We start from the raw sequence: 8,743 nt of genomic DNA, 5'->3' as shown, positions 1-8,743 counted from the left end.
ATTTAAAAGTATCATAAAGGTTGTTTTATACTCTTTGCTTAATAAAACAACAATAATAGAAACATATTTTTGTGAAAAATATTTTACATTAATTTCTAAAGCGATATTAATGTAAAATTCATCCTCATAATAATTTAATGTTTTTGAAACAATAATTTCAAGACATTAATATGTTTTTAATGTAAAAATTTAATAATAATAATAATATTAAACACATTAGTCAAACATGAAAATCAGAACATCCTCTTTTTAATTAGAAATATTTATATTATAATATGAGTTGAAAGGCTCATATTTAAATAATACTAAATAAATGATAAGATGAAATTAAAAATAACTCCACAAATTAAGTTTTTATCGGATTTTACCTCACGGATTTAAATTTTTTTTTCTTTTACTTGCTGAATTTCCAAATTTGATATAATTTTTATTTTGTTTATTAAATTTTGAAATTTGAAAAATTCCTTACCTGAACATTAAAATTTGAGAGAATCTTTAATCAAATTTTGAAATTTAGTAGATGTTTAAACCGGATTTTAAAATTTATTGTTCTTCTGAAATAAATTTCAAAATCCGATATTTTTTTTAAACTACATTTCATAAATTAGAACAAAAATAACCGGATATTTTTGTTATTATCCTACCACTAATCGTATTACGTATTTATTTAATTCGGTAGATTTGTAGTTATTCAATAACATAATATGGTATCAGTTTAATATAATTCTTTTATGTGAAGTTTTTCATAGACATGAAATGTTTATAAATAATTTTACCCTTTAAAGCCAGACTATTAATTTTAAACCTGATAATCAATATTATAATTTACTTTCAGCCCCAAAATATCTACACAAGGATTTGAATATAGGAGAAACTCTTAACTAATGTTTATAGTGTGATCTCACATAAAAGTAGTAGAGCATAAATTTTGGCTTTAAATTTATTGGTTCCTTTCAATTAACAAAAAAAGTGACCTAATTTGACTTTTAACCTCTGCTCAGATTAAAAATTCTTAACCATACCGTTTCTTTTTATAAACTGGTTGCCAAAGCAAAAGTAATTGTTTCATTCTTATTATCTGTTCACAGGAAGTAATGATGCAGCACAGATAGCAAGGGCTGCTGCTGCAAAGATATTATTAAAAATGGTTCAGAAATGGTTATATACAGGAAGGGAAAAGGTTACCGGGGAAAGAGCTTATTAGAAACTACGGCCATCTCTCGCAGAATTTTTGTAGTTTAATGCTGCCTGCATGGCATTGTTTAGCTGCTCAACGGCGTTGTCTAAATCATGTTGCCTGTGATCATTTTCCGTTTCCAGCTCCTGTACCCGAGGTCGTATATGATTATTTTCCATTTCTAATTCCATTACACGTTGGCGTAACTGTTCTTTTTCAGCCAGGAGTTGCCGAACATAAGGAATCAGTCCCTCCATATGACGGAGGGCAGGAATCAGTTGCTCTGCCTGACCGAGGGCAGCTTCAATCGAAAACGCAGGAGGTGGGAGAAGTATAGGAGGTTCACCGCCCGACATCGGCAAAATCTAATAAAATAAAAAACAAAATAATTAAAAAAAATATAAGAACACAACACAACACTGCTATACATCTACGTGAATCACCTCACGGACTCTTGTTATAACTAGAAAAAAAATACCAAATTTTGAAGTAAACCACCCAATTTGGCACTCAAAATATTAGACAAGGATCTTTTTCATTAGACAAGTATGAATACTATGCCCCAAGTACAACAATCACAGTTTGTTCACATGGCTCAAGTTACAACATGACCAGAATCATTGCTCAGAGAAGATAGAATGAACATTCGGCCTAGGCATAACCTGCATTTGGGTAATGATCTTAACTAGCTTATTAAGTAAGTTCATTTTAAGTTTTTGGCTTTTATGTTTATTAGTTGACTATGGTGCATTTTGGGTAATCAGCTTTACTAATTGCTTCTTCAATAAGTTCATCCTATGGTGGAAAACTGGAAAACTATATGCTTTAACCTCCTTATATCACCATCCCTAACGCATTTGTGTTGTTGTGAGTAATATCTTCTTTATGTTGCAGGATAAACTACATGAATACGTTGGGACAATGCTAGCTGTCAACAATGCATTTTGATTTTCTGACAGAAGATCAGGCATCCTATGTCTAGTTATATGTAGGGTAAAACAAGTTAGTAGGGTAAAATCACATCACACAGACATTTTAACATCAATTCTTCGATTAAACAAAAGTAAAAACCCTAAACTACACATTTTTCGATTCGCACTTTCCTTGAAGTGGTGAAATAGGGTTGCAAGAACGAACGTAGACCTAAGGACAGAATGTACTGCAAAGAAAGGAAGATTACAGTTTGTAAAATCAAATCAAACCATTCCTAATAATATGAAACAGAGACTAAATCGTCACCTCCGCTTTAATAAGCATCACACACATACATTTTAACATCAGTCCTTCGATACAAAGTCTGTAAACAAAATCAAAACCCTAAACTACAATTTTTTCGATTAAACATACCTTCGCACTTCTTTAAGAGGTGAGATAGAGTCTATAATGCAAAGAAAGAAGGTTAGACTTTGTAAAACCTAACGTAACACGAAAGAAAAGAAAAAGAAAGAACAAATCAAGATTCAAGCTGAGAAGCAAAGAACTTACCGTTTCTTCCCTCAGACGTCTCTAATCGGAGAGAAATACAGAATTACGTCCTTCAGTGATTTGGTGAGCGTTGAGCGATGAGACGACGGAGTAAAATACAGAATTACGTCCTTCAGTGATTTGGTGAGCGGAGAGCGACGAGACGACGGAGAGCGCCTCTAACCTAACGTTTCTCTCTGATAAACGCTCCTTTACGAATACGAATTCTGAGTCACAGAATGCAAATAACACGCAAATAAATACCACGTCACGCGCGAAAAAAGTTAAAAACTACAAATCGTAATGGCGCATCATTTTTAATAATTATCCTTACTCATATTCTTTTGTCTCATATTATTTTTTATTTTTTTCTTTAAACTTTTATAAAAAAAATTAATATTATCACTTTGAAAAACTTAATTACTATTTAAATTAATATACAAGTGTTCTTATATCCTTCCATTATTTTTTAATATTTTCTTTCTAATTTTTTTCTTATATTTTTATTTACGTTAATCATTATTTATGAATTTTTTCATTTAATATTTTTTTTTAAAATAAATTTGAATTAGTGTACGATGTTTGTTATATTCTTTATTTTTTTTATAAAAAATAGTGATTGTTTAAGAGTTTTATTTATTTCATCTTTTAAATTGTATAAGTTATGGATGCTATGATTCAAAATAAAATTTGATTCACAGTTTAAAAACAATTCAAAATTCGAATTCGGTTCAATAACCATGAGCAGTAAGCAATCAATAAAATTTAAAAGATTTGAATAAACTAACACTTATAAAAATAAAAAATACACCATAATATATTTCATTGCTTCAAAATAGCAAAGTAATCTTATCAAACGAAATGGGTAGAGACAAAATTAAGTTATGGTTTTAAATGTAAAAATTATAAGTTTTGTAAAATTATTATTATTATTATTATTATTTTCTCTCCAGAAGTAATGATACCTGTAATAACATCCTTCAAATAATCAAATCTCAAAATTTTAAACTCTAATTATACAAACATACCATTATTTATTTTAATTTATTAAATGAATACTATATCATCAATATTAAATTCTCTCCAGAAGTAATGATACCTGTAATATATCATGTTGCTTAACCAAATCGAAGCTTGCTCAGATTATGCAGATCCTCTGACATAACGACACCAAGATAAAGTATAATGAAAGATTCCACAGTAAGAATGAAAAGGGTAAGTTGTCGTTGACTTGGAGGTGCAAGACACTTGGACCTACCAATGACTAAATGAGGATTCTAAGAATATCTTATTTCAAATAAAAATCCATTTTGTCTAACGAATAAATTAGTCTGTTGTATAGAGATGTCAACGGGGCGGATAGGGTACGGGTAATAGCTTTCCCGTACACTATTCTGCTGGATAAATATTCGCCCCGTACATGTACCCATATCCGTCGAGTATCCGTTATGCGGGTACCTGCCTATTTTTTTGATATCTGCGGGTATCCACAGGTACCTGTGGGTATTTAAAATAATAAATATTTAACCATAATTAGTGTTTGGATCAACAAGTTCCTTGAAAAACAAACAAATAAAAAATCATTAACAATTTATATTGTAGTTTATTTTTGAATGAAATATTAAATAAATTACTAACTTCATCAATGTCCATCTCTTGCAACATTATATAAAGTTCCATCTAAGTACAAGTGTTAATTTCATTTCCTTCCATGTTGGTTCATAATCAGTCTTGGAAACACATCAATGCCTCCATTGTATCTGGAAGTAATGTACTTCGTTGTGGGGTAAGAAACCATCATTATTGAATTAAGACTCATAATGTTTTTTACTAATATATATATATATATATAAAAGAGTATTTTTCTGAATTAAAGTTTAGCAGGTACGGATATAGATACTATGATACCCGTACCCGCTCAATCAACATGCGGGTATCAAAAATACCCGTACCCGTGAGTAGTGGGTATCCATTTTTAATATCTGTTTCCTACCCGTTGCGGGTTTAATCCACATATACCCGCAGGTACGGATTTTTTTGACATCCTTAATCTGTCCATCCTTTTAATCTGTTCAACTTTTATATAATATAATAACAGATATTGCAACATTTTTTTGAAAGCATCCTTTAACATTATATTCAGTATCTTCAACTAATCAATCACTCTGTCAAAAGGAGTGCGATGGTCTTCAATTCCCTCCCCAACAAAAGCAGAAGTTCAGAATATGTATTCTGCTAATACCATCACTGTAGAATTTAAGAAACTGAAAATAAACTCTTGAGTTTAATCCTCAAATTAGAAAACAAATACAAATTGTTGTGAGTTACATCCCCTCTTCTGAGTGACACATAGTTTCTGTGAGAATTGGGAAACTGCAATCTTGCAGCTTCAAAGAAAGCCCTTTGTTGGTGAATGGAGAATCCAAGGCTAGCAGAAACATATACAAACCCACCAAAACAGAAATTGCGAGACAAAGATACATCTTTTCTGTGAAACTTGCTTGAGTCATTGATCAACACTTAGAGAGAGAGAGAAAGATGATGTGAGAAAATATTGATTTTACTTGATGATGATTGAAGAACTTGATTCATAGGCTCAAAGTCACTAGGGATAAAATTTGAGTATAGTTGTGAGTTGATTTTGACTTGGAATTAGAATTGAAATGTTTATGAATACATGAGAATGAAATGAAGTTGATGAAATATACTCTTGACATTTGTAAATATTCTACGTTAATTTTTGTTGCACACCAAATGTTTAATAATAAAAATACAAAAAAGAGTTTCTAAACTATTATTAATTTTTGTCTCTAAATTTGGTTTCTATTTAATGACTTTTTTTTTTATAATGAAAGTTAGCACATCTTTATGAAAAAAGCCTATTAAAGTAAATTTGAATAATTAACAATACATATATAATAAATGAATGCTTCGGAAAATCTATTATTGAGTTTAAACTCATATATGTATGCAATGACATTTGGTATGTAAAATAATCTAATGTCTTTGGTATAAATTTCATCTATGCAATAGGGTGGCTTATGCATAACATATTAAGTATCAATTGTAATTCATCCCCAACTACAAAGCATAAACCTTCACACACTCTCACTACTTAACTAACTAAATACTTATGTTGTACATCATCAGATTTGCAACGCTTTTCCATCACAACTTATATATAGGGGTGGTAAAACAGGTTAGCCTGACCCATTTTAGCCGGACCCGTTATTGGCCCACCGAAAACGGGTCGGGTCAAGCTGGCCTGCCAACTCAAATCAGATTAGATAATGGAACCCGTTCTGCAACAGGGTAGGTTGGTGAGATGGATCCGCTTTAGGCACGGTGGTGCGAGGAGGTTGATTTGTTTCATTGTGAGCGTGCGATGCAAGTGTGTTTCTTTGTGGGTTGTTGGCAAGGTGAAAGGAGGAAGTTGTGGTAGTTGATAGTGTGGTTGACGTGCATTCAGTAGTGGTTTGTCATTGCTCGATGAGGTCTGATTGTGGTTCAAATTGGAGGAGATGAGGGGTGCGATTGTGCCTTCCTGTGGTGTGTGTTATTCTATTGTATTTTGTGAACAAATGGAATGCAATGTAGGGTTTTTATTTTCTTTCTTTATTTACTCATGGTTATGGGTTGACGAGCTAACTCGACCGTCCTATAACTTGACGGGTTAGACAAACCAGGTCATGTTGAGAAAATACAACTCGAATTGCTTGATTGTAATTGAACTACCTGTTGGCCCGTCGAGTCCAACTCATTTTGGTACATTTACTTAAATAGCATATCACTTCAACTCCATAATACCACTATAGTTATTTCTAAAATATCATAATACATTTCAATGCGGTGCTCTATCCATTAATACATCTATCATACATTATTAGACTATATGACTCTACATCAACATTCTCAACCCACTCATTCAATTCAACTCACGTCATTAAATATAAGCATTAAAATAACTAAATATTCACTTTAAATAACCAACCATCACTAAAATAACCAAGTCAAACAAAATGTCAAAATATTAATAAAGGAATGACACTTGAGTAATACTTACTTATTTCACCAAAATCTTTTTTGAAGAATAACAAGACACTTAAAAGTTGACTTGAGTTATCAATTGAATAAGATATATCATTTAACTTATTAATATTCAATTGACACTTCATTCTCGATAACTACTAAGTTTACACATCTTATCTTACCATATAACTTTAATAATTTACATATTTTTCCGTCAAGAATAACGTATCATCACGCATTCAAACTATTTTAAATCATTAATTACCTTTTGAAAATACATTTATAAAGGGTTAAATTATGTTATTAACATATAAGAAATATTGTTTGAGTAAAGAATGACATTATTAAATAAAAAAAAATACAATATGTGACATTATTCTTGCTTAAACGTTACTTGAGTGTCATTCCAAATATATATATATATATATATATATATATATATATATATATATATATATATTACTTTAATGGTCATAAATTGCCTAAACAACTATACTCTAAGAGGAAAAATACTTGATTCTTTCTCTTACTCCCTCATCCTACACCAATATTTCATGATTTAAATGTTAACACTTGACCAACATATAAGCACTTGAACAATTTTTTTTTAACACAATTAATTATTTGCTAGTTTCATGTACCTAAAGCAACAAACTAATATCCTAAACAAAATAAATAGGTATAAAAGAAATACAAAACAAACTTAATTTTAAATTAAACCTCAACAAATTTGACTCAAAATAGGTCATTTCCATTTCTTATCCAAACCAAACCTCTTTTTAATCCAAATTGACTTCCAATTTTCATAATAATCATTAAACATGTAAATCACATGCCTATTTTTAGATTTCCAAATCAAATATCAATAACAATCATAATTTATAAATTTCAGCGCATATAAAATATAACTACATCTCTATCAATTTAACATCCTTCAAATAATCAAATCTTAAAATTTTAAACTCTAATTATACAATTAAGCTTAACTTTCAACAATTTCAACAACAACAAAAAAAATATATCCAACTTCAAAATCTCTAATTTTTTCAAGCTCGTGTAATTGCCAAACATAATGATGTTTTATATTTGTTTCCTTATGAGACAATAACTTGATTATTCAAAGAGTTTTTCCTTAAGAATTACAGATAACTACCAAGAAGACAAACATAAAACAAACATACCATTTTTTTTAATTTATTAAATAAATACTATATCATCAATATTAATATAAACATTTACTATAATTAATAAAAGCACTATATTTTAATCATATTATTGATATAACGGTATCTTGTATTAAGAAATTTCAATGATGTTTAGAGGACTAATAATTAACTACATTATACAATTAAAATACAATAATAACATATCAAGAAAATATATTTTTTATATATTTGCCTAAAAATTTATACATGTAATAAATACTCTATTAAATTTAATTAAAGCTTAATAAATGAATTATATTTAATTTCAATTAAATATAATTATATATATTAAATTTAACATATACACTCATTAATAATATTATAAAAAAAGTTAATATATTCTTTTGAAAATTCAAATATTTAATAATATTATAAAAATTAATTATATGATACATATATTAATTGAATAAATTATAGTACAGGATAAGGATAAAATTTATTTATTTATATATCTATAAAAATAGAACAAAAAACCTTTTTCATCAAATACAATTATTTTTCATATATAAGAATCATAAATCTTGATAATTGTAATTTTTAGGGTTAATTATGTTTTTAGTCCCTCAACTATTATCATTTTTTGGAAATGGTCCCTCCCGCAAACGTTAAACCATTTTGGTCCTCATGAATTTGAAAGTACTGATTTTAGTCCCTAATTTGTGAACGGCGTTAAGTCTGTGAGTGCATGGCAAACGGCGTTCCAAGTAGACTCCTCATGTTGCAACACGTGGTTATTCAGATTGAGACACGTGTTGACATGTGTTAAATGACATTTTTTTTTCTATTAAAAATTAATTAAATTAATATTATATAACATATTAGATGCAAGATTTTAACATGTGCGTTTCATTTTCGAGGGTGGAGAGGG

General features: G+C 29.2%; 1 long non-coding RNA gene across 1 annotated transcript; it reads right to left on the bottom strand.

Annotated features, from left to right (window-relative positions):
* Nucleotides 1-1,077: 1,077 nt before the first annotated feature.
* LOC114186340 lies at nt 1,078-2,852 on the bottom strand. The gene is made up of 3 exons (XR_003605023.1): nt 2,663-2,852; nt 2,525-2,555; nt 1,078-1,542 (listed from the first exon to the last, which is right to left on the bottom strand). It is a non-coding gene; the product is annotated as an uncharacterized LOC114186340 (long non-coding RNA).
* Nucleotides 2,853-8,743: the final 5,891 nt, after the last annotated feature.

Source organism: Vigna unguiculata, chromosome 5 (assembly GCF_004118075.2).
Source record: "Vigna unguiculata cultivar IT97K-499-35 chromosome 5, ASM411807v1, whole genome shotgun sequence".
Taxonomy (NCBI): Eukaryota; Viridiplantae; Streptophyta; class Magnoliopsida; order Fabales; family Fabaceae; genus Vigna; species Vigna unguiculata.
This window is presented reverse-complemented; position numbering and strand designations above follow the sequence as displayed.